The 25,901-nt window shown below is 44.6% G+C and overlaps 1 long non-coding RNA gene across 1 annotated transcript; it reads right to left on the bottom strand.

Moving 5' to 3' along the window:
* Positions 1 to 1,492: 1,492 nt before the first annotated feature.
* On the bottom strand, positions 1,493 to 24,122 carry LOC134419656 (uncharacterized). The gene is made up of 3 exons (XR_010028096.1): positions 24,000 to 24,122; positions 14,472 to 14,519; positions 1,493 to 1,571 (listed from the first exon to the last, which is right to left on the bottom strand). It is a non-coding gene; the product is annotated as an uncharacterized LOC134419656 (long non-coding RNA).
* Between the last annotated feature and the right edge of the window lie 1,779 nt (positions 24,123 to 25,901).

Raw genomic sequence — 25,901 nt, 5'->3', positions numbered from 1 at the left:
GTAAGTAACAGTACAGTGATGTACAGTGCAAAGTATTATTAGTACATTGGATTGAGGTCTTGATTCTCCCACCTTGTGTTGGTTGTTCCTGTGTCCTGTTTTTTTCTTTTGTAGGAGAATGTGGTGCTGACAACAGGGCAGGACCAACAGCTTTGGAGCCTATTTGGCAGTCCAGAGGGCCTGTTTAGACCTCCTCCAGCAGTTTGATCTTCTCTGAGAGCTCTTTCTCCTTTGCTCAAAGGCCATTTTCTGAAACTGCCAATAATGGGATCAGTAAGTGCCACAAACATTCTCAGCGTGACTTGCCCCAGCAGTGGCCCATAGGGACATGTTCCCAGTTGCAGGATAGACATGAGTGGTTTCATCCCATGGTGGTCAGTGTCAAGTGAGTGTAGCCAGAGTTATTTCACTTGGCCCTCAGCTGAAACACAGAACCTGAAACAGAGCTAAGCAAAGTTTGGCCAAGTGCCGTGTGCTTTGGCTCCAGCAGACCTGGTATCTGCAGACAGTTGGCTATGGCATCTCACATTCCAGCTGTGGTATCTGGCCACATTTTTCTCCAGCCAAAATTCAAGAGAGTTGTTAGAGAAACATCAAGAGAAAAGGCAAATTGAATATAAGTCAACGGTGTGCCCTAGCAGCCAGGACAGCCAACTGTGCTTGGGTGCCTGTAAGATGTACCTAGTACTGCGTTAGTAAGATTCTGGTTCTCAGGCACATGCAGTCTTCTATCTCCTAAATATATCACAGCACACAAAATATTCAAATAGAGGTCACTCTCCCCTACTTCATATTGCTGATGACAGTTCATCCTGCAGCTGCATGTGTCTCTTCACTAGGAGTGAAATGAGGATTCATCCTGCAGGCAATGCAGAAGAGGACACCACCTACGCAAACAGTGTCTGCCCCAGGAAAGCTCATACAAGCAGAGACAGGCTTGTTACTCATGACCTTAATGTAAGAGCAAGGGCATTCTCCAGCCACTGGAGATGTACGGCCACGACTGTCATTTTGTCTGGGAATAATTTTAGCCCTCACAATGGCTTCACTGACGTACTGTCACTGCATCAGTGCCACGTATATAGTAATATAAAAAGGGCACAGCAGGCTCCAGTCTCCTCAGTTTTAAGCATCTTTACCTCCAGGAGCACTGCAAAGGGTAGAGAAAAGAGGGAAGTTTTTGAATGTGCATAAGAAAAATATTTCAGAGACCCTTCAGGTGCTATACAAAACCCTATTTTCTTTCAGAAGACTGTTGTCCTTACATACACCTGTAAACAGTGACACTCACAGCAGAGGCTGGAAGAACTAAGTCACCAAAGAGGGAACAGAGTCGGGGACTGTTTCATGCAGTGACACTGAGTTTGAGAGAATTATGGACACACCTTTTCCAGTGAGTGGTCCTTAGCAACCAGATGTGGAGGTGTGGGCAGAGGCCACCCAATTCTACCCAAGTTACACAGACCTTGTTGTAGGGAGTTGGAGACACACTGTTGGAGGTAGCCGTGTCCACTACAAGTTGATGGTATGTTTCTCCAGAGCAGTCAAGTAGCAATGGGAAGATACACATCCTGGAACCCCAAAAAAGTAAATAAAGCTTTAGCTCAGGCAGGTGGTGAATCTGTATGTCAACATGCAGTACACAGGGGAATGAACACAAACCCCTACCTATACCCAGCAGGGCCAAAATGTCCTCAGTGCAATGAGAAGTGAGCCCATTCATCCATCTCATGGTAAAACAGCAGGAACAAAATGGCAGGTGCCAGGCAGAGCAGTAGGACAGCAAGCAGGAACTGAGGGTGAAAGGACAGGGATGAGATGATCACGGGATGCAAAATATGAGCCAAACCCAGGTTCGTGGGCAGAATGATAATTGAACTAGAAAAAACTGACCAAAGACTTAGACACACTATTTGCAGTTCATAACAGCACCCAGTTTTGGCAGGATGCACAGCAGGGAAAAAAGACAGCAAGATTAGATGTGATTTTTCCACGTGGAGGGGGCAAAAGAGGGGGAGGCTTCCTTCCTGCTGCACAATCATTTTTGAAAGTGCAAGGAGAGGACAAACAGATGCTGGATGTGGAAGTTTTCCAAATATGTGCTAGCAATTGCTGTTGGTAAAGGTGGCTTGAACGGGGTGGAGAAGTCTTTGTTTAAACTAGGGAGAGGATATGACTAGTTTCTGGAATGGATGGGAAACAAAGGTCTGGATATTCCCGCTTACTAGTGAAATCCAGGGGCCTCTAAGATGAAAAGGAGAGTTGAGTGCAGAGCAACCCCTTTAGCTGTGCATCTCCATAGCTTCCCCAGAATTCCTCTGCAAGCCTCATCTGCGTAAATGCTTTCCCCAAAATACCCTGAGTGGGCCCAGGAGTGGCTGTGTTCTCATGCCTCACATCACATCTCCAGAGGGTTTATCTGCACTGTTTTCTTTATGCTCAGTCCCGTGGTGATCTGCTTTTGATCTGCTTTTTTCCTAGGACCAGGAGGAGGGAAAGGGGAGGGTATACACTGGGTGAAGGTGAAATCAAACTAAATTCACACAGGTCCTGCTGGCTATCCATCTTCTATGGTTGTTTATTCACCTTTCCTCCTGCACCCTGAATGACAGTGATGCTCTTCCCAAGTTTCTATGGTGAAATTTCTTGATCTGCACAGTATTTTAAAGGCTTGGGCAGGAGTTACTTAAATAAGGAGGAAGAGGGGTGAGCTAACATGCCCCCCATGTGGGATGCTTGGGAGGGTGCAGTAAATGATCACGTTTCTTAATAGTGTCCACATATTTTCATAATCAATTACTAAGATGGCTGCAGCTGGTAAGAAGTGGATTCCAGAGATTGTTCTTGAGGAGTTCCTAGGTTACTAAGGTGCTGCAGGCTCTACCACCCTCCCCCTGACAACAACAGCTTCATGCTGCCTCAGTGAAAGTGATGAAAAGACAAGGCACTGTCCTGGCTCCTCCCACAGCTGCAACTCAAGGAAGGTAAATTCATGCATTTATGATAAGAACATAAGAAACCTGTGGCAGTATGTAACTTTGAGGCAGCTAGCAGCTTGTGAGATGGAAGGGCATATAAGTGGTCCCACAGATGTAGGGAAGGGAAAACCTTCCCTCTCCTTTGCTTCCCAGAGACAGGTGCTCCCCCTGTCACAGCACAGGCCACCTCAAACTGTTCAGCCCAGAGAACTGTGCCTACAGAAACTCTTTCCAGTGGCAGTTGTGGTTGAAATCAGGAAATAAACACACTGTGTAGTGCCCAGGAAATTACCGTCTTACTCTACCTTCATGCTCACTCCTTGTCCTTTGGAAAGCAGCTGTTGTGACATGACAGACAAGGGGACATATTTGACAATATTCAGCCATGGCTGTTCTCCAAGAGAGGCTTCACAGGCCCTACCACAGCCTCCTTTTTTCCTTTACTGCTAGCCAAGTCTTATACACAGCAGCAGCTCTGCAAAACCTACTTCCACAGCTTTTCCTTCCACAGGGCTCCCCTTCACCACATTTTGCCTGCAGGGAACATGAGCCTGTGCCAGCTGGTAGCTACCTCTGGCAGCTCCCCATCACTGGTTAGGAAATAATTTGTAATGCAGCCAGGTGGAACTGGCAAGGGCATCAGGAAATAAGAGGAATTTGGCTGGGGCTTTGGGGCCAACACAAATTCTCACACAAGCACTGCCACCAGATCTTCAGTGATTCCATGTGCCCAGGTGCAGAATGCCCGGGATCACAGTAAATCCATCCACAAGGCACTCAGAGAGCTCCCTGTTGTGCTCCAGAGCCTACAGAGGAGATGGCAGATGAGCTCAGAGGGAGGGTGAATCACCCATGTACTCTCTGCATTTTACTATTTTCTCCTCAGAGCTGAGCTAACAGAAGCATATGAGCATATATTCTCTTGTCTATTGTCAGAGCTTCAAATCAAAACTGTGATTAATCTGAAACTGTACATTTTTGGTATTAGACCCAGTTTACCTCACTACTGCAAAGATTTGGTGCTAAGTTCATGTAGTATTGACATCTAAAATGCAAAATATGAACACTGAAGATGACAGAACAGCTTTCTATAAAGAATTCTGCCAAGAAAAAAATAATTTCAAAACAAAAAAAAATACCTGGTTACTAATAACAGAAGTGATATTTAATACTAAATCATCTCAACCAGTGATTTTTTTCCAACATTTATGGAGGCACTCCTCAGTCTCTGCATATGTGAACGTGCATGTGGGTGGGTGCACAAAGGTATCGTGGGGTGCAACCCTAGGGGGAGAAATGTACCAGGCAAAGCTGAACCTGACCACATCCTGCTGCCCAGTCCATCTCACAGCGGGACCTGCTCTACTTCAACCAGTTCTGACATGTTCTTCCCAACTACTTGACTCTTGAAATGAGAGCAGGGCAAATGCTTGGTTACCAATTATTGCTGTTACCAGTTACCAGTTCTGCAGGCTTTTCTCTGGCCATGAATCTGCTGTGAACATAGTGCCTTACACATGCTCCCCATGGAGAGAGAGGAAGGAGAAGGTATTCCAAGGGAAGCAAGAGCTTCATGGAATGTGAAAGCCAGCCTGAGTGAAAACTCTCCTGACAAATCAATAAAAGCACATGCAGTTTGGAGTCTGGGATCCTGTTTGAGCAAGAAAGCAGAATGAGAGTATCTCAAAGGACAGCTTAGATGGGAGAAGGAACAGAGGAGAAAGAGACATAGATACATACCCATACCTGAAAGTCTGAAGGACCTGGCAGAAGCTCTGACTCCAGGGCAGAAGAGGGGTTTTTAGAACGGGAGACACAAGGAGTGAAATGGAAGAGGAAATAGAAAAACAGAATGTGGCAGAAAAATTAAAAGATAGAGTTGATCCCAGTAGGATTTGGGCATCTGAGTAACCAGACCCTACCATAGCTCTGGCTGTGGAGGCAGAAGAAGGAAGAGTGAGGACAGTATCACCCTGAGGACAAAAGGAGGAGACCTTGGGAATGGCTGTCTGCTGGACCTTTAAATCCTGATCCCTTTCTTTTGCCTTTGTGCTGCTTTCAATCTTGTGAACCAAGAGACAGCCCTAATGCCTTATTCTGATGTATTTCTTAACACATGACAGCACCATCAGGGCTGGGGGAACAGGGATAACAGGGCCATCATTTTAAGAGCTATATTAGCTGGAAATAGTAAGCCATGTTCATTATGGTTTTGGGACAGAGTTATTCTGAGCCCTGAAACAAAGCAAATGACAGCTTTTTTCCAAGGCTGATATTTTCCTGATAACTTCGATTTCCAGCCCTTATACCAAAGTTGTCCATAAAAGCAGGCTGCTGTTCCAGTTTGGTAGGGAGAGCTATTGCTGTCAATGCTTCTGCTTCAGCAGTGGCTCAAACTCAGATGTAGTTGCACATGGTTCTTCCTGCCCCAGCATCTTTGACTCAGGTTCTAAATGTTGCTTAGCATGTGATACTAAATTTCAAATGTGCTTTAATGGCCACAAGAGAAAAGTACATATTCAGATAATCCAGGATGAAACAGATGGACCGTTTCTCTGACTTTGCTTAGCAAAGACAGGTGGGGAATTTACAGTTGGGAACAAAGGATTTTCATTTAATCAACAATGGATGGTTGCCAGCCAGTCTAGCTGTCAGTGTTATTTCGTGATGGCAGCCCAAAGAAAGCAGCTTAGCATGGCCTGTAACAGCCTCAGGGGAAAGCCATGTGCAGGATGGACCATGTTTTTTGGCTCCCTGAAAAGAGCAGGTGATAGAGCTACAGCCTCTGCAGGCTTCCTCCACTTCACACAGCAGCAGTACAGGATTGCAGCAAAACTTTTGGCAGCAGATAAACCCCAAGCTGTCTCATATTACCTCCTACAAACTTCTGGTTAGAGAAATGGCCACATACAAATGGCATATTCCTCACTCAGAGGTGGTCTCCTGCATTTTGTTGGGGCTGAATTAGATCCAAACTAACAGTTGCTGAATTCAGTAGGTTGTCTTTGAGGCTCAGCTGCCTCTTGGCAGGCTCTGAGCATTAACTCAGGGAGAGCATATGAGCCCAAGGACACAAGCCAGCTCTTTCATGGGGTCCTTTGGATGGCCTCTACCTGAGCAAGATATGGGGGATGAGCCCGGGTGCTCACAAAAACAATGTGCTTGGCCTCAGCTGAGCAGAACAGATGTGTGACCCTGTCGTGGTCCAGAGGCTGGGCCCTCACATCAGCTCCCCAAGCTGCAGGGAGGTGTCACAAAGCCAGGGCTGACAGCTGACTGGCACACCCCCACTGCCAACAACCTCATGGGCTTTGACTATCCCACTCTTTGCTGCTTGGTCTACACTGTCACCCTGAGGTCTCTCTTTCTAAATGCCCTTTAAAACCTCAGTATTAAGGACTCTAAACATCAGCAAATAAACTGTAAAAGCCCATAAGGTTCTTTTGGAGCTCAGAATGGCTCAGGTTTTCATTTCTTAATGTTTGTGGCAGGCAATCCTGCCTGCTGTTGTGTCACACAGGGCTTCCATGTAAACATAGAAAAATGGTTACTTTGTCAGTGGCGCAGCAAAATGGAAGAGCTGAGCAAGAGAAAACCTTGCCTTGAGCATCACCAAACCAGCATGTCACAGCAACCCAAACTCAAGTTATCAACTCAGCCTGGCAAGCTCAAGTTGCTGTTCAACAGGCTGTCAGTCTGGGAGATTTGACTGATGTGTGGAAAATTATTTCCATATGACAGAAGACCAAAAGCTGTACAGAGGAATAGAGTCTGAATCTGCAGTTTACAGGTAACTGCACAGCCTTGACTCTCAGAAATGAGGGGTTGGGAATACAACACTCAGTTTGGAAAATCCTGAAACTTACCACATACACAGTGTGTCGGTTTTAGCTGGGGTCAAGTTAATTTTTTTCATAGTGGCTGGTATGGGGATGTGTTTTGGATTTGTGCTGAACACAGGGTTGATGATGTAGAGATATTTTTGTTATTGCTGAGCAGGGCTTACACAGAGCCAGGACCTTTTCTGCTTTTTGTACAGCCACACTGGTGAGGAAGTTGGGGGTGCATGGGAGGTTGGAAGGGGACACAGCCAGGGGCAGGTGACCCCAGCTGACCAAAGGGACATGCCAAACCATGTGACATCATGCTCAGTATGTAAAGTTGGGAGAAGAAAGAGGAAGCGGGGGTGCATTTGGAGTGATGGTGTTTGTCTTCCCAAGTCACTGCTGCATGTGATGGGGCCCCATCCCTTCTGGAGATGGCTGAACACCTGCCTGCCCAAGGGAAGCACTCAGTTAATTCCCTGTTATGCTCTGCTTGTGTGAACAGCCTCTGCTTTCCCTATTAAACTGTCTTTATCTCAGTCCAGAGGTTTTCTACCTTTTACCCTTCCAATTCTCTCCCTGATCCACTGGTGAGGGAGTGAGCAAGCGGCTGCATGGGGCTTGGCTGCTGGCTGGGGTTAAACCACAACACACAGTCAACAGAATTCAAATCAACAGAAAAATGAAGAACCCCACAGTAGCATCAGTACTGGTTCTGATTATAAAATGAGCTCCATTTTTCTTCTCAAGCAATGAATCTCCTTCTAAGACACATGCTGCTGTTGAGAGACATCCTTCTTATTTTCTGTGTTCTGGGACAGCAATGTCCCACTTCACCTGTTATTAGTCCACAGACTGATGTGGAGCTCTAGGGATCCCAGATGTTTACATCTTTGTGATGTCAGATGGACTCACTTCACTAATGAAAGATGGCTGTCTAATAAAAGATAAGATCTCTCCTTTTCACTCATCAGCAGTATAAACACAAAGGCCCTGCAGGGACTTCACAGCTCTGTTCATGATGAGCAAGCCAAATCAAGCCATGTCATCTCATACCATAAATCTGAGGAAGTACCAGCTCTGAAAACAGGACTTGAAAAGATCCTCAAGAGAGCATGTACATCACCCCATTACCTTAAGGCAATTAGGTCATCTCAAATTAAACTGCTCCTGAGTTTAGTTTATCTAGCCTGTTCTCAAAAGCCTCCTATGACAGAATATCACTGCCTTCATAGATGAAAAGAGAGTTCTTACTACAGCTTTGTCTCCTTTGCAGTGATTTAAACTAATTACTTGTTTCAGCTACAGCAGATATTATCAAAAAGTTATTCTCTGTCTTTGCAGTAAGTCATTATGTTTGTGAAAGGCTCTTCTCTAGGACTGATCTTTCACCTTCCATCAAGATTTCTTACACTCAGCAAGTTTTCTGGCTCCTTGCTTGTTCTACTCATTCTCCTCTGGATTTCTTCCAGGTGGTTTACATGTTTATTGGAGTGCAGTGCTGAAAGCAGGACAATTCTCTAGCTATGGCCTTCCTGCACAACACAGAGCAGAAGCATTATTTCAGATAATCATTTCTGATATATGATAGGCTGCATTACATATTTGCTGGGCTAGCAAGACATTATTGATTCACATTCAAGTCTCACCCCAGACTGCTTTGACCCACTCCAGTTTTTCTTCTATGTTGTTATGTTCTTTTGTATTCCTGCAGCCAACATTCCTTAGTGAATTGCATGCCATGTGGCTGAGAAACAGTCAGATTCCACAAAATCAGACATCACAATTCCTTTTCCATTGAAAGAACAGATCTGCAACTCTGCTTTTTAAAAGATGCATGTGGTCAAATTTTAAGAAGAAGCAAAAGTAAGATTCAGCATAAAGTACGAGGTTTTGGGTGGGGAAAAATCAATATACTTGTTCCACTTCTGTGCCATTGTTAACAAGTTCTACTGCACAAGCTCAGCAGTGCTTTTAGCAGCTACGAAAACACTTAGAGCTGAGAGTCACAGGCTGTTGGGATCATCACTCAACAGTGTCTTTCATCATGCAAAGCAACTCCTTGCTCCTTTAAATTATGCTGCAGAATCAGGCACATTCAGATCTTCCAAAATAAGCAGGATTAATAATGCCTGAGCAAGACTGGAACATTGAAGAACCAATGGCACAAAAATCAAGTGTTATTCACCACACCTTGCAAGCCCTTTCCCCAGCATCCCCAGTCAGGAAGAAGATTTGTGTTTCTCTCAAAACCTTCTAAGCAAAGGTCACAGGCAGTGCAGCCCATAGATCTGAATTACCAAATCTCCTGTATGTCTTGGTTTTTTAGCAGTTCATGCACCTGACCATGAACAGAAAACCAGGTGATCCTCAACAGAAATGAAAACTGAGGATGAAAGATGGAGAAAAAAAAAAAGAGAGAAAAAAAAGGAAGAAAAATCTTAATTGAAGTTTGTAGTAATTTCAGTGAAGATTTTGGCTTGGCTTCTCTTCATAGATTTTATTCTTTCCTCACAGGTAGTGAGTAGTTCAGTGACATCCAGAAAGACATTCTGAATGTCTGACTTGCTGTTTGCACTTTCCTAGCAAGAGAAAGGGTATGCAGCCAAGGACTTGGCTTGGTAGGTCAGGGGTTGGAATGCACACAAACCAGTGCTTCTGTCTTTAATAAACATGTAAGAAACAAATATCAGTATCTCCCCAAGGCATTGAAGGAAATAATGCTAATTAGAGTAGCTGAGGATCTGACAGATTGGGTACAGTGCTGAAAGTGGATCAGAGGGGAAGAAAAGTTGTGTAGGGTAGTAGAGGCTGGACTTGTCTCCTAGTTCTGCACTCTCACTTAGCCCATGTCAGAGAGCTGTTCTGAGCCCCACTTCTCACTTCACTGAACAAGCCCCATCTTCTGTTGCAGAGTATGGAAGTACTCAACAAATAACATTTCCAGCATACTTTTGAAGGGATCCTATGAGCATGAAATATTACTGCTACTGTGATTAGGATTAAGAGCAGAGTCTGCTGCTGAATAATTCATTTGATGTGAAAAACAGCCAGCAAGTTGTTGAACAAAAATGATGTACAATGAGACATAATTACAGAGTGGTTGTGGAGAGCAGGATGCAGATGGGGCTCTCAGGTTGGCTGCTGGTGACATCAGAGCATGGACAAGCACAGATGTGTGTTGGGTTGCATACTTCCTTTTCTGAATTATTGTTTCACTTTGCCTTTAACTTTTGAGGAACTCAAGGACTCATTTGGAGGAACCATTTCTGGTGGAGAAAGAAGATTCAGTATTCCCAGTTTTTTAGTACTTACCATTACTGATAGGGCTCTAGAAGTAGTAAGTACTACTGACTGGGATGCACTATCTTGTCATATCAATACTGGCTTTCCTGACAGGAGCAATGGGCAGAGCTGCTAATTCCCCACAGATGTTGTGGACGCCAAAGTTTTCTGCAGAAAATTTTAAAAATTGGAAGGAGATCCTGTGCTTCAGATTGCTGCTTGCAAAAAGATACCAGCATTCCCAGAGCCCAGCCTGCAGTGTGTAAGCTTTAGAGCTGCCTCTGTTTTTCCTCAAATCACACAGGAAAAGCTTTCTCTGCCTAGGCTTGGGAAGAAAATGAATTCCTCTCTACTCTGCTTTCTTTACCCCCCACCTGGAGTACTGCATCCAGCTGTGGAGTCCCCAGTATAAGAAGGACACACATGCCTTGGAGCAGGTCCAGAGGAGGGCCAGGAAGATGACCAAAAGGCTGGAGCATCAGCAAAAAACAGGCACTAAATCAAAAACTAAACCAGAAACTGAGACCTACTTCAGCCAATTTGTCATCAGAATTAAATAACCAACCAACCAGAACTTCCAGGTACTACTGCTAGATTCAAACCTGGCTTGGGAGACTGAATGACAAAATCCCTTCTGTATCCCAGGTCTCTGGCTATTTCTGACATGTGAGCCAGATTCAAGGGATGGGGAGCTTGGAAATAGGGATGGCTTGGAGCCAGGGAGAGAAAATGTAACACAAGAAGAGGCTTTATCATGCATTTCCTATATAATAGCCAAAATATCCATCTGTTCTTTCTCATATATCCTAGAGAGAGCACAACTGAAGTGTGAAGAACTGTTTAATGGATTTAGTAATAGTATTGATCTTCTGTCATTTAAAAAGGGTCTCAGGGCCTAATCAGATCTGTAGAAGTGTCTCATTATTTACTTTGCCAAAGGAAAGGATTAGATATCAGAGAAAGAAAAGGCCCTTCTGCAGGCATGGGTTTACTCAGCAGGATGCAAATCCATTCCATTTACTCTTACCTTTATATGTGTTTAAATAGGAAAGAATCCAAACAACCCAATGAGATTCTGCCTGGAGGAATCAGTACAGTAGCAATAAACAGAAACAGACTCAGCAACACAGCAAATTGACTCTTAGATTTCCAACACCCTGATTTAGCTCCATTAAATGGTCACATAAGAAATGACAGCAGAAATTGTACTGTTGATGATAGAGACAGATTGAAAAAGTTTTCACCTTCTGAGATAGAAAGGTAGAAAGAGTAAACCAGAAACTCTCCGATGGCATTTTTATAGTCACCTTTGAGACAACAGAAAATTACCTTATCACACCATTGCCTGCAATGCCCCTGCCTCAGAAAACAGTGATGGTTTTATTTCCTTGACACTTGAACCCAAGTTAACTTCCCAGTCTATCTTTCAGGGTGGCTGCAGATGAGACAGCCCATTTTGTACCTATGTTGTGGCACAACTGAAGCTATGCAGACATGGAGTAGCAGCTGTAGAACTGCCTACTCAGCCCACGTTGGGTCTATCAGCAGAGCAAAATATTTCAGGTTGAACACAAACATTGACTTTGCAGTGAGATTTCTTTTGCAATGATATTTTTTCATGTTAACATACCAGATATTATCAGTACATTCTGAGATAGGCACACACACATATACTTGCATGATAACTATAACGAATAATCTGGTTTGATTTGGCTTGCAGGAGATACTTTAAACATCTTTTTATTTCAATTCCATGCAAACTCTACACTGCTGAATTCCACAAACAATAGAGTGAATTCAAGAGCCTCTGTATTTTCCATCACTGAAGAGATTTTGCATTAGTTCTCTTTCAGGTACTTCTTTTTGGATACTTTTACTTAAAACACCTCACTGTTTACCACAGGAACCTTGCAGGTGGCTTGCTTTCTTGGATCAACATTGATCTGCCTTGCTCAGCACTGTCATTGCACTCATTCATCCTGATGCCCACTTGCATTTAGTCATGGATTTGCCATATCCCTGGCAGGTTTGTAGTTAAGTCAATAGACTATTTTATGGGACATGAAAGTTTTGGACATCCCCTGCGTCCCAACTACATTCTTGAAGAAAGGAAGGTGCACAAAACTGAACGACCAAGAAAAGGTTAATTCTTTCATTTTCTAACCATAGAAAACATGGTTCTTCTTTCAGGGCAGAGGTGGGTTAGCAAGTGAGCAGGGTGTCCCCTTGGAGCAGCACAGACAGGCAGTCCCAGCATGACCCTCAAAGCACAGGGACATGGCTCCCTGAATCAGAGGCTTCAGCATGGGAAAAGAGCCACTGCCAAATTTTAAGAGAAGCCTGAAAGTGACTGACCAGCACACAGACTGTGCAGAAGTGTCGAGAGCAACAGAGGGTGTGCTGCTCTGCCATGGCAGCTCCAGCACTGGAGAGAAGTGTCCAGGATGGTGGCTGCTCCCAGGGCAGAAAGCCCAGGGCTGGCAGTGGCAGCTGGAGAGGCAGAGGGCAAGGAGGAAGGGGTGGTGGGAGTGTAAATTGCCACTCCTTGTATAGCCAATGGATTTCACCTGGCAGTCACTGATGGACAATAAATTTAGAAAGAAAAGAACACCATTATTTTAGTGTTCCTCTTAAGAAGGTGACAGCATTGGAAAGGTGCTATTTATTATTTACCTGTGCTGCAATACCTTACATACTTTAGTCTGACATTAGAGTCCAGTATCTCAGAGACACTTAAATAAACCTGTACTTTTGAAAGTCTGATGTAGATTCAAAAAGCCTGCAGAGGCAGGAGTAGCCAGCTGCTACAAATACATTCTCTGATTACAGGAGTTCCAAGGCAAGAGTAGCTTTGTCTAAAAAAAGAACCTTCCCGTTATGCTCAAGCATCTATTTTGTGCAATAATTGAATGTTGCTGAAAAACCATCTTGTGATCTGTTGCAATAAAAGGAGTACTTTGACCATAGTTCGGTTGTGCTTCCTGAAATGCTGCAGCCCAGAGCCTTTAGGGCAGAAAGCCTGACATGTTGCTCTCAGAGCACCCCTCATTCATAGAGAAATGTTTTGGGCCCCTTGCACATTTTGCCTACAGTGCCAGAGCCCTTTCGTTCCTAAAGCAAAAGCCTTCAAGCTTTCCTTCCACTGCTGGAGTATTTCTTACAGTGAAGGGTACCTTGGGCTTTCTATCAGGTTTGTAACCTCCTTCCCAGATTTCATGCTCTGTATTACATCCATAGTTGATCACAAAAATAGATGGCAATTTTTATTTCATGCTCAGCCTGAACCCTACTGACTTAGCAGGAGCAAGGGAGATGTGGTGAATTAGTCTTAGCTTGTATCATATCCTCTCTGCACCTTTTCGGCTACAGGAGGACCCTGCCATCTTATGAAAGCAATCCACTGCAGTATGATCCAGACAGCAGTAAATACTTTCCTTCTATCTTTCCATTTGTCATCACGTTTGATCTAAATCAAGTCTTACAGCCTAAAACCAGATATTCCTTAGAACTGCAGATAAAGCAGCAGTTCTAAGCAGCACAAGTAAAATGCCTTTTTCAGAACTGTATTCAATAACCATCAAATGCTAGTAGGAGTGCTAATATCATTAGGAGTGAGGAGATGTTTTAGTTTCAAATTCCCGATTTCATGATGCTGAGAAGCACATCACAGTTTTTCTGTATTGAACCCCAGTGGCTGCTGCAATGCCAGCTGTAACAGCCTCCTGGAAACTACAAAGAATGGATGTCCTCTTCTGAGCTGTGTTTGGGTGCCTCCCCCAGCTCACACATACTTGGGTGCATGTGTGAGAAAGGACATGAATGCACTGGCACATACTTTAGGGGCATTTTATATTTCGTTCTACCATATCTCATTTGCCAAAGGAGACTGTTGAATAATAGCCTCTGAAGCTCAGTGTGTAGCTATTCCAGCCTTTCCCTGGCTATTTTCTCCTTCACTGAGACAGATTTTAATTCTACATCAGACTTCCCCTCATGCAGATTAACTTCATCAATTTTTGTTTTGTTTTGACATAGGTGACCCCATGACACCAGGAGATCCCTGGTGTCTTACATGGCACCTGCTGGCCAGCTCAGAAAATCACATCCTTCCTTGGCTATTCTTCACCAGCTCAGCTATTCCCATCATGCTCTCAGTCTTACCCCAGGCAATATGACTTGCATGTGAAAGCTTATAGCTTTTGTTGTTCTTTGGTACAAAGAGGTTGTTTATTGGAGTGATGCCCAGAATATCATTTGTCTTTGTTGAGCACACATAGGTAGGAAAGGTCAGGAGCATAAGGATAGAAGTAATTTAAAGTTGTGTCAAGGTCTTGACTTGCTTCTTCTTACCTGTACAGGAGAGTATGTCATCTGTAACACCTACCTTAGGGGAGATCAGAAATTACTTTCCTTTCCTTGTCTGCCACTGGAGCTAGAATAGCAAAGACTGGGTATGAGAAATATGTATTCAGTCCACAATGCCAATCAGAGGGTCATCAAATGGGACTAAGACTTAGAAATCAGCACCAAGTAGCTGTCAGGAACACCTGGTACTTCACAAAGTGAAATGAGTGGAAGAGCATCAGACTCCCAGGGTAAGGGCAGTTCCAGGATATTCTATGCACAAAGGCAAAAGCACCTCTAGTTCCCTGAGTTCCTGTCCCCTCACTCATTTCCCCCTCAGTGGAGGACAGTAACACACAATGACAGCTTGGGACTTCATGTCTCCTGTATCATTCACATCCTTTACTTGCTATGCTGGGTCCTAAGGGGTAGAGACAGCACCAGGACTTTTCTTCCTTTAGTTATGAGGAAAGTTCTGTTCCTTTCTCCACCAAAAGTTATTTTGCCATGTTTGTTTTTATGTTAGCATTTGATGTTAATGGACAGGTAACTCTATTTCCAGCCTCAAATCCTTTTCTGAGGTCCTGATTCTCAACCAGCATTTCCTTTCCCTCTTTCATGTAATGCAATGTTTATTCCTTTTCTTTGAATCAATACAGCTTTATTTAGGAGGCATCTTTCATAGAAACTGTATTCTGAAATACCAGTGAATAACTCCATGGCCTGTATATGGGACAAAGCACTGCAAGTGGCAAATATTGCATGGGGTCAAAACATTCAATCACACTTAGTTTCACCAAACCTCATGTCATCAATTCCTCACCTTTTCTGCACCTCAGAGATTTTACATCTGCACACTTTTCCCCTCCCCTCAAAGGCTGGTGTTTCCTACTTAGTCCATTATGCAGCTCTGATCACAACCACGTGAAATCCTCAGGAAAGAAGATGTTCTCAATTAAAATATGTGTCCAGCCTATATTTGCAATGGGCATTTGAGATGCCCAGCTAGATAGCTCCTTACCTCCCAGAGTGTCCAATCTCATTAGTTCTACCTAAGTTACTGAAAGTATTGCTTATTCAGAAGAGGTTCTGAGTGCTGACCCAGGATATCAGCACAACATACTACTGTAAGAAGTACCCAGCAGCATACACTGAAGGACTTCTTCTACCTGCCCTGAAAAGGACACTTTGAGCCCAGGCTTATCAAGATCTCATCAAACAAAAGGCTATCCTGTAGCAGGAAGAGGATGAGAGGCATATAGGTGGCCTCCTGGAGAGCACTAAAAAAGAAAATAACAGTTTTTCCCCAGCAAAGCTTTAGACTTTCTATATTCTCCCCCTATACATCCTATGGCAACCTCCCAACCTGTCTCACTGTCTCCACACCCACTGATGCAGGGGTACCAACACTAACTTCTGCAGAGGCATCTCCTGTAAACTCAGGATTGTCCCCCTAAATATGAGCAAATTAAGGGGCAAAATGGGAGGAAAGAAGACTGTCATTAAGACTTATTTGGTTTTATATGACCAGAATGGGAACAGGGATTGAAAAGTATTAGCACATAGAGTGAAAAGTAGAAGCAGCAAAGACACCATGTACTCTGATGCCCAAATGATTTGGTTCCCCTCAGGACCCACTGGTGTTAAGGATGCTTGTCCTGCCTGCTGGATTGTGTGGCAGATCACCACTGGCTGCCACTGACTGTCAGCACCTGCCTGCATCCCTGCACCTGGGGCACTCAGGATGCCTAATGCATTTACCTGAAGGGCTGGGAGCCCCTGCCCTCCCCAGCAGCTCAGGAGACAGCAAACCCAGCTCAGGGATCATCTCTGGTGGTGTGCATAAGGGGACCCTTGGACTGTGTGGGCCCAGCACGGCTGCTGAGCTACACTTTGTGTGACATACAACACTGCTGAGGGATGCTGACACTCACTGTGTGTTTTAAGTTTTGACCAAGAGAAATGTTTTATTATTCTACATTCACACACCAATAACCTTCCTTTACTAGCTAAAGTCTGCAAAACTCACAACAAAACATTTGACTGATCCTCTGCATAGAATGCAACATATTCTTAGGAAACAATTATCAAAACAAAAAAATAGCCCCAACTTCTGTATGTAATTTTTCTTCTTAATGGGCCATTAAAAGGCTCATTCTTGTGCTGCATTCATCTCTTTCCTGTTAGTGCTGCTCTTATTAGAGCATCTTGTGCTTCCCTTTAGACCTCTAGAGACATCCAGACATTTTGTATTATTATCCTTGCTAAGAGCTGAATGCAATTGTTCAAGAGAGCAAGCTAATGTACACCTACAGTGAAAAACACTTGTAGAAAACTGAAGAAGAGAGCTGCGGCCAGAGAAGGGAATTAAGAGGCAGCACTCCTAGGATCTACTTCCAGTTCTGCTTAGGGCTTACTTATCTGCAAAGATTTTTTCGAACCTCCTTTTGCCTCAGTTTCTAAACTGTTGAATGATCCATGAAGACCTGGATTTAAGGTACTAAGCGCACTCAAAAAAAGGTGCGGTCCACACTTCCTGTACCCCTTAATCACACCACTTTTAAAACGCACATTGGCAATTTTACCCATCTCCTTCTTCCCTTTTCCATCCTCAACTCATCCTTCTTTATAAGTCTTTCCTCTGTTGAGGGTTAGGATTTCTCCCTTTTTTTTTTTTTTGGGGGGGGGGGGGGGGCGGGTTGGGGGTGAATTTTCTCCCATTTGTTGCTAAGAGACAATAACTATATAACATCGATACTTAAAGAGATTAAAGAAATGGCCAAGGTGAGGGAAGTGTGCAGCTGGCCACTCTCTTACCTGGGCAGTTTTCTCTTTGGAAGGGCAGAGATACCATGAGATTTTGGCCGGGCAGTGCGGGGCCCGCTCTCTCACTGTCGGCATTAGAGAAGGGCCGAGCTGTTGCTTACGGTGGGGAGATTTCACTGCCACCGCCGGAGCCCAGCCCGGTACTGCTTCTTCCTCGCTGTGCCTTTGCTTGTAGGAGCAGCCATTGAACTGGGACCTTATTAGCACCCTACCTCACTGCAAAGGACCCTCACCATCTGCTCGGGTGCCTCAGGGGAAAACCTTTCTGAAGGAGCCTCTCCTGGCTGCTTTCAGGAGCCATCTCAGCTGCTTTCGGCTGCCACCGCCCGGCCCTGACCTTTCTCTGCCACTGCTCCGGCTTTTTTCGCTACACTGGAACTGTGCACCCCCTGCCTGCCAGGACACCCGACAGCTCCTGCCACAGCTGTGGGGTTTCTGATACATTTCTCTTGCTACACCGGGGTCTGTTGGTCCTGCCGTTCCAGCCGCTGCTCCCAGGTTCCTCCCACAGCCCGCTCCACCACGCAGCCCGCCGGCCATTACGGCGTGAGGGAGACGCGGCTGGGCTCGCGCACAGCGCCCCCCTGCAGGCGCGGGTGAATCAGCGCCCCCGCGCTGCCCTGCCCGGAGCCAGCAGCGCCCCTGCCGGCCGTGGCCGGAACTGCAGCGCAGGCGGCTGAGCTTGGGGCTCTGGGTCTGTTTGTGGTTGTTTGTTTGCCTTGCCGTACATACTAAAAAAGAACTGTTATTCCTTTTCTCCTGTTGTTGCCCAAAAGCCACGTAATTGCAAAGTTATAATAATTTGGAGGGAAGGAGGTCATATTTTTTTCCTGCCTTCATTGGCAGACACCTGTCTCTCAAACCAAGACATCCTTCTTTTTGGCTGTTTTGTGCACTCAATTAAATTGCAGCCAGAGACATCTGTAGTGGGTGTTAAGAAAGCAATTCTAACAAGAAATATAGCGAGATGATGATGATTGCCCCGCTAATGCAGTTAAAAGAAAGGGAACGAACATGTAGAAATGTCGGCCCCACAATTACTCTGTGTAGCTACAAAGTGCTGTTATCCTCAGGCCACACAGCCAGAAAGGAGGTCACAGCCCTGCGCTGCTGTGGTTTCATGTCCTTACTGCTGCCTCTCAGCTGTCCTGCCTCAGCACCTCAGTTACCTCTCATCCTTCAATATGTGGCTTTGCTTTGCTTCCACCAGCTCCTGCACCCAAGGCCAGGAGTGAGGATGTGCTGCATGGCCTTGCAGAGTCAGAGGCCCTACCTTGTGCTTGTGTGTACTAGCACTTCACTTATCTGTCTCCCTCCTTGAATATAGAGGAAGTAAAAATTGTTGTTTTTTAGATGTGCTATAGCTCTAACCACCTACTAGATGTGGAAGACACAATTCACAGTTCACTGGAGTAATTTAGCCATGTATAACTTACAGAAACCAGAAGTGCCAGGAAGACATTTTGGGGAGGTGAAAGCACATAATTTGCACTTCAATCATGATGTTCACTGCCAGATAAAATCAGCACAAGCCTTAGCATGTACCTGGGACAAAAATGACAAATGGTTGATGAGCCTTGATAGACAGAAAATGAAGAAAAAAATCTGAGAAGCCATTACAGAATCAAATACAAGCAGCTGCAGAGGCTGTTGTTCTGTGATGGTCATACACTCACCTTGATTATTATTTTGTACCTTGTTACTAGCCTGTAGTTGGCACCTATAAATGCAAAAAGTCAGCTCTGCTAGAAATAGACGTGCTCTATGGCAATCAGTATCTCATCTGCTCAAAAATACAGGAAAAGGCACAGCTACATAAGCTGCAAAAATGAGTGCTGCCAGAGGAGGCTCTGGAAACACATCCAAGAGGATCAGGTGGGAATTGGGAAACAGAATGGCAGCAGGAGGAAAGGGAGGGTATATGGGGGTCGTTGCTCCCAGAGTTAGCAACAGCAGACAGGGTTTCATGGTGCTCAGCAGAGCTGGAGATGTGCAGCAGGCACCCTTATATCTGACGACTCACTCCTGACTTACGTGTAAGGCTGCTTGGCAAAAAACACAAAAAGCCCAGGGGCTCCTGAGAAAGCTGTCATTTTGCAGCTTTTGAAGGCACTAACAGCCTGCTGCCAAGTCACTGAATGCCTGCTGGAAAATTCAAGCCCTCAGTGAAATGCGGTTTCTGCACAAGCAGCGTGCCGGACAAGGGGAGGGCAGCAAGGTCCAGGAACACAGCGCACACCTGCTTCCCACAGACCCACAGCTCCCCATCCAGCCTGATGGAACTCAGCTGATCCATCCCACAAATCCTTTATAGCATCATCTCTTCTCTGCAGGGCTCTGCTTCAGTGTGGTTCAGGCTGCAGAACCCAGATGGGAGCTCTGGATGTTTTCCTTTCCACCCACAGAAGCCCTTTTATCTTTCAGCTGCCAAAGAGGCATGTGGAGCCTGACAGGAAAACAATCAGCAAGTCTCTCTATCAGCCAGAGACATCAGGGACACAGGCATGTTTGTACTCCGAGCCCTTATCTGCCCGGATGGAGATGGGTGCCCTTTGAAGAGCCCAAACTGCTCCCTCACCCCGCACAGTGTCCAGAGTGATGATCATTGTCCTGCCCAGATCCTCTGAGAGCTGCTTGGCCTAACACCCTGAGCACAGCCCTGCTTTTTTTGCCAGCTATCTTGGATGAGCGACAAGGGGTGTTGAATGGAAAGGGAATTGTGACATCCCCATGGGGACCCTTGTGACTTGTCAGCGCTGGTGTGGTTCTTCCCACTTCCCCTTCATCTGCTCTGAACTGGCACAAGTGTGCCACATCACCACTGCTTCTTGCCTAGTAATCATGCAAGAAACAGGCAACAGGCAATCTATTTTTTAAAAAGGGCTCGGTACTCTTAAAGATGAGGAACTGGGGCAAGGAATATAACTAAAACAATAAAACGGGAAAGAAAGTACACGTGCTCCCAGGTCTGCCAATACAAGCTCCCAAAAGGTTATGTAAGGTGCTGCTCACGTCCACATTGTGCTGCTGCTGGGAGTTAATGTACAGTCTTAGAGACGAGGAGCTTTCAGCCCTGGAACAGGTGCCTCAGCCTTTCTGGGCACTGTCCTCCTGTTCTGCCTGGGAGAGAGGCAGCTAGCATCAAAAAGAGCATCTAATCAGCTGAAATTGAAACCAACCAGCTCCAATCCATCTACCAGCAAAGGGCAGGGCTTCATACAAAATGTCCTCTACTCCTGCAAGGAGGTGTCTGTCCTCATGAGTCTCCTGGGAGTGAGCAGGAGCCCTTTTCTCACAAGAAGGAAAACTGAGGAGTGCATGTGCTAACCATGGATTGCCAAGCCATTGCACGGCTGGGCTGGGAGCAGGTCTGTGCAATGCCCTGCTTGTAGTGCCAGAATTCCTTCAGGTGTACAACAGGTCTTGAGTGTGTTAGTGGCTTCTGTGCTGTGACTGATAAGGGGAATGAAAATCTCCACAGCATAGGACTGTTGGCTGCTGGCTACCACAGGACCTGAAGCAAATCAAATCCAATGACCTCTCTGAGCAATGTTTTTGCCCTGTTGTCCAATGCTCATGCAATAAAAGAAAGTTTTATTTTTGGCCTGTCACAGCATAGCACTGAGATGCAGATGTGGTAAACTTTCTTGGGCATTAAAGTGCTGGAATGAAACAGTCATTGCAGCAAGTTTTGTCCTTCAAGTTCTTAAGCAGGACACAGACCATCACATTCTGAGTCATCCAGCCTCACAGCAGCATGAACTTGCTGTCTATGCCTTGGGCTGCTTTTTTTTAATGATAAATACACTTCCCTACCACCCTGTCACAGCACAAAGCATTTAGCAATGAATAATATTTCTGCACCAGTAGGAACATCCTCTGCAGTTTGATGCAAACAGTTTCTTCCTGGCAATACATAGTGCAGCTGCCAAAGGCTACCAATCTGAGCTGGAACCTTGGTGTTATTTTAAGCACTGTTCCCAGCTGCAGCAGCACTGTATTTGCCAAAACCCTTCCTTCTAGAAAGGAAGAAAACTAGCCAGGCCATATGGTGTCTTTCAGGGAGATGAAGTGTTTACTTTTCCCAGCATGTCATGAGGATAAAATTAATCCACACTTTAGCATAGCTGGTGAAGAATCTTGCACACCTTTCATGTTCAAACCCATGTGTTTTGTCTATCCTTAAAACTCTGAATTTATATGTCACTCAAACTCCAGTTTGATGCCAGGACCTAGATGAATACCTTGTTCATGCCTATCACTGAACAAATATATGGAACTTCCACTGAGCTGTATTAAAAGCCAAAGGTAGGGACCCAACTATAAGTGCAGATAAATGAGGTCTTTGAGGGACAGGAGACTGGTGACAGACTGACACAGAGCAGAATGCCAAGAATTTGTGCGCTTCTGACTCATCTCTGGCTAGAGAAGGGTAATTAAGATAAGGACTCCGCTCCAGGGTTACCAAACATTTCTGGACAAGTCCTGCTGTTTTCCTGTTCCTCTACCAGAACTGAAAAGCTTAGACATGTCCACCAGGTACCTGGGTATAAAGGTAGACACAGGTAGTACCCACAGAACCTTCCAGCTGCCAGCAGAGAGGTTTCCCTCCCCATATGCACAGTCATCCCAGGACACAAACCCAAACAGCTGCTGTTTTAACTACCCATCAAGAGACACACTCAACTATCATCTTGGTTGATTTTAGCAAATATTTGCCTTAGATAAGACAAAACTGAAGAAAGGTGAGAGCATTGTGTAATCTAAATCACATTTACTCCTATGCAGAGTAAATAAAAAAATCTTTTATATTGTGCACTGCAGCCTATGGAGACATATGTATAAAGTAAATATCCCCATTCTAGAAGTAGCTAAAGAAGGGGTGTAATGAGCCATATAGGAAACACATTAGGAAGATGAATCCAAGTGCTCAGTCAGCTCTAAGATCTCCTAGCTTCAGTCTGCTTTCCTATGGCAGATCACAGCAGCCAATATCAGCAAACTGAAGCAGACCCATTGGCAAAGAAAATGGCTGTTTGAGTTACAAGATTAGGCCCGTGGCACTTCAAGTAATGGCTGGCATAGTACTTCAGTCACAAGAGAGAGGCTGATGGGGATATTGCACAGGGGCAATTCCTCTCAGCTGGTGTTATTCACATTATGTAGAAGCGACATCCCGATGCACACCAAAACCTTTGGAGAATAAAAAGTTTAAAAAGGGTCTGACATAAGGTTAAGACTTCCTGTCTGAGACGGAGCCCAAGGTCAGAAGCACTGCATCAAAATTAGGCAGTCTGGATGTGCCATGCAGCTTGAGAGGAATTTTTTGTAGTATGAGACAAAACAGGATTTGCACAGAGCTGCTCAGGCCCCAGATTCCCTTAGCTACATGGTTCCAAAGCTCTGTTCTTAGCTTGTGCGCAATCTTGCAGTTAGCCACCCACTGCATAGTTTAGATGAGGAAAGGAAAACAGCTTCCAACACCCTCAGCTGTGGCTTATGCAATACTCAACATTATTGTTGTTCAAAGGCTCTGATAGAAGTTTATGCTTGACCCTCCTTAGTTCCAAAAGTCCTGTTGTTCCTGAGAGATATTGTAAGTGCTGAGAGGTAGCACTTACATCTTCAAGACTGCGTAGATTCAAGTCCAGAAAGGACTTGCCTAAAGAGCAGGTTGTTGCAGCAAATTCCTACACTCACCAGACATTTTCAGTTGTCCAATGGCAATTTTTTAAAAATCGGTTCCATCTTTAGTTGGATGGGAAAGAATTTGTGATTGAGACTTAGACATCTGTTTTTCTGATAGCTGTGTAAATTGAGGAACCCTACAGACTAAATGGCTGTGATGCCATTTCAGAATTTAGATCTGATAATATTGATTCCTTACCCATGTATGTAGGCAGGGGGACAGTGAAGGACATTGCTTGAAATAGTACTGCTGAAAGATTGTGTATAACTTGTGAGGAAGTACCACCAGCATGTAATTTGTAATAATCAAGGCATGTGAAGGGAAAAAGACTTCAGGCTAACCCTGAAGAGTGACATGTGGATGCAAGAAGTGTGGTCCTAATGTCAGAATTGAATGCAGGTGAGAAACTAGTTGGCAAACATGGTTATGACAGATTGCTCCAGAGAAAGACATGTGATTGCAGAAAAGGAGATTGGATTATAAAGACAGAAAATTGCATGGAGGAGGAGAAGGCCAGCAGAGAATCTCAGCTGTTTGTACTGAAGATATGAAGTACTGAGGCTGCAGGAGCTCTTTCCTCCACAAGACTCAGCAAAAGCTGAGTTTCTGAAACCCCCAGCAGTGGTGAAATCTCCTGGGCCCTCCTCTAATTCTCTAACTACACTTGATTACAATGCTGAACTGCAGAACTAGAAAAAGATAATAATGAACTTCAGTGGATTTTGTCATTGAATAGGCCTGCCCCACTAAGTATCCAACAGCCCCTTCTACAGTTTGGCTGCCTGGGCTCATGGTCAGCTCAGATACAGCTGTGTGGCTGTGGCTGGGACAAGAGCTATGAGAAACCTCATCATAGCCTCCTCCCTTGACCAAGCAGCCACAAAATCCTTGCCTCAGCTCAATTATGATTATGGCTACACTTGCCCAGTACCTTGCTCACCCAGACCCCTTTCTGCCTTCCTAGCTTGACCTTGGACCTGCCTTATCTCTACAGACTTGCCTGATGATCACTGGACTGGCCCCAGTTACTGTCACCTGACCTGCTCTGCTTACCTTGACCTGGGACTGTATCCAGGAGGCCACTGCCCCACAGTCACCCTTTGCTCCAGTTCATCTTCCCTTACAGAGCAGCTCCAGTCACAAGTCTTTATCAAGAAGTTCTCCTTTACAGTGCACCTGCTTAGAAGTTTCTCTTAGCTGTAAATAAGGCCTGCAAGACCTGTAGCAAAAGTGAATAACCAGATGCAATTGCAGGAAGATCACCAAAAGCAAAAATTCCAGACTGCTGCAGAAATAGTAAGCCCTTTGTACAATGAGCAGTTCTCCAACTACTGTCTCAGGGCCCCATTGGAGAACATGATGGTGTGCAAAATTCACATCCACGAGAGCTGGTTCTGTTAATACTGGCTGCAATCTGTGACAGGCACCCCATTCATGCTTTTTAAAAAAAAATTCAAAACGTGTAATTTTTGAAGCATGATTTGGGGAGAAAATAATAAAATTCAGAGCAAATTTTGCAGGCGTGAAGTGTACAGACTTTGGTTATATTTAGTAAAGCGATTACGGTTCTGTTCCACTCTGTGTCAGAGTGCTATCAGTTGATCCTGCCTCTCTTCATTCCATTCAGATTTGTTCATTGTTAAATTAATGAGGACTTAATAGCAAGTAAATCACATGCCATTTAATAAGATTTCAGATGAAGCAGCAAAGAGGCACAAAGCATGCTGAAGTCTACTTGAAAACTCTAGAGCTTTGTTCACCCTTAGTTACAATCATTTTCTTTCCCTGCCAAAGCAAACTGCAGTGTCTATTGTGCCCAAGCATGAAGACAAAGCTTGTTAATCCTTGTTAAAAGATTCTGATGTTTGTTATTGTCATGTTGCCTCCAGATTATTTTCAAGAGCTTAGTCTGTTTAAGCCTGATATCAATATGCCTAGAAACTTTTCATGTTACATGTAATTAAGCTCTTGTTAAGCCTAGCTTTAGTAGGACATCTTCTCCTTTTACTTCCATGTCAGAAGGATTAAGAATGTCAAAATTTCACTAGAAATAGCAGATTAATCAAATTATGTGAGCTGCATGATAGAGGAAAGTCTTTCCTCTTCCCCCTTAATCTGCATAGCCTTGGAAGTCCACTAAAAGTTTTATCAAGGTATGCTATGGACTTTCAGAGCACCACTTGCATTTACTATTTTAGCATGTGCCATCTGAATATAATGTAATATATGGTGATTTCCTCACCTGAGCACATTCAGAGCTAAAAGCCACATATGATTTGCACTGTCACAGTAGAACTTGTACACCCAACCCCTACCAACACATCAAACAATGAAAAACTCAAGTTGCTCAGCCTAAAGCATCTGCTGGTGTCTTTCCTCCGCATGGTGCTGACTGCCAGTTTTCATTTAAGGTGTTCCTTCTCTGCTAGAAGATTTCCCTGCTTAGAAAACTGCTATTTTATTTTCCTCTTCTAACCCAGTGCTTTGTGCTCCTGCCATGTTCTGCAGAGGCTGCAGCTGCTGGCAGAAATTGATCTGCCACGATGCATGTACATTTCTGTTGCTGATGAGGCCAGCTTGAACATTAGGGAAACCTTGTCATTGTGACAGGTGAGTAAATTCAGCCAGAAAATCTGAATCTTTTAAGACATAATGCTACTTTGCAGAACATTACAGGAGGTAGAAGTATTTGTTTCAGTTTGAGACACTCCAGATTTGGGGAAGAGTGAAAAATAGCTTGAAAAACAAAACACTGTAAGAGACCTTTTGTTAAAGCAAGTAAAAAAGCAATTCATCTTGCATGCTATTATTTCTAACAAATTTAATTGACAGTCTGTTCACTGTTCTCCTAGTTTATCACAAAACACAGCATTACAGCATTCTGAATGAAATAAATGGCTAAAGGTAGCCTACCTATGCATTGTTCAGCCTCTGCATCTGTTGGAAGGGTGAAGG

The sequence above is a fragment of the Melospiza melodia genome, chromosome 6, assembly GCF_035770615.1.
Source record: "Melospiza melodia melodia isolate bMelMel2 chromosome 6, bMelMel2.pri, whole genome shotgun sequence".
NCBI classification, from domain to species: domain Eukaryota; kingdom Metazoa; phylum Chordata; class Aves; order Passeriformes; family Passerellidae; genus Melospiza; species Melospiza melodia.
The sequence above is the reverse complement of the archived record's forward strand: the minus strand, read 5'-3'. Positions and strand labels throughout refer to the sequence as shown.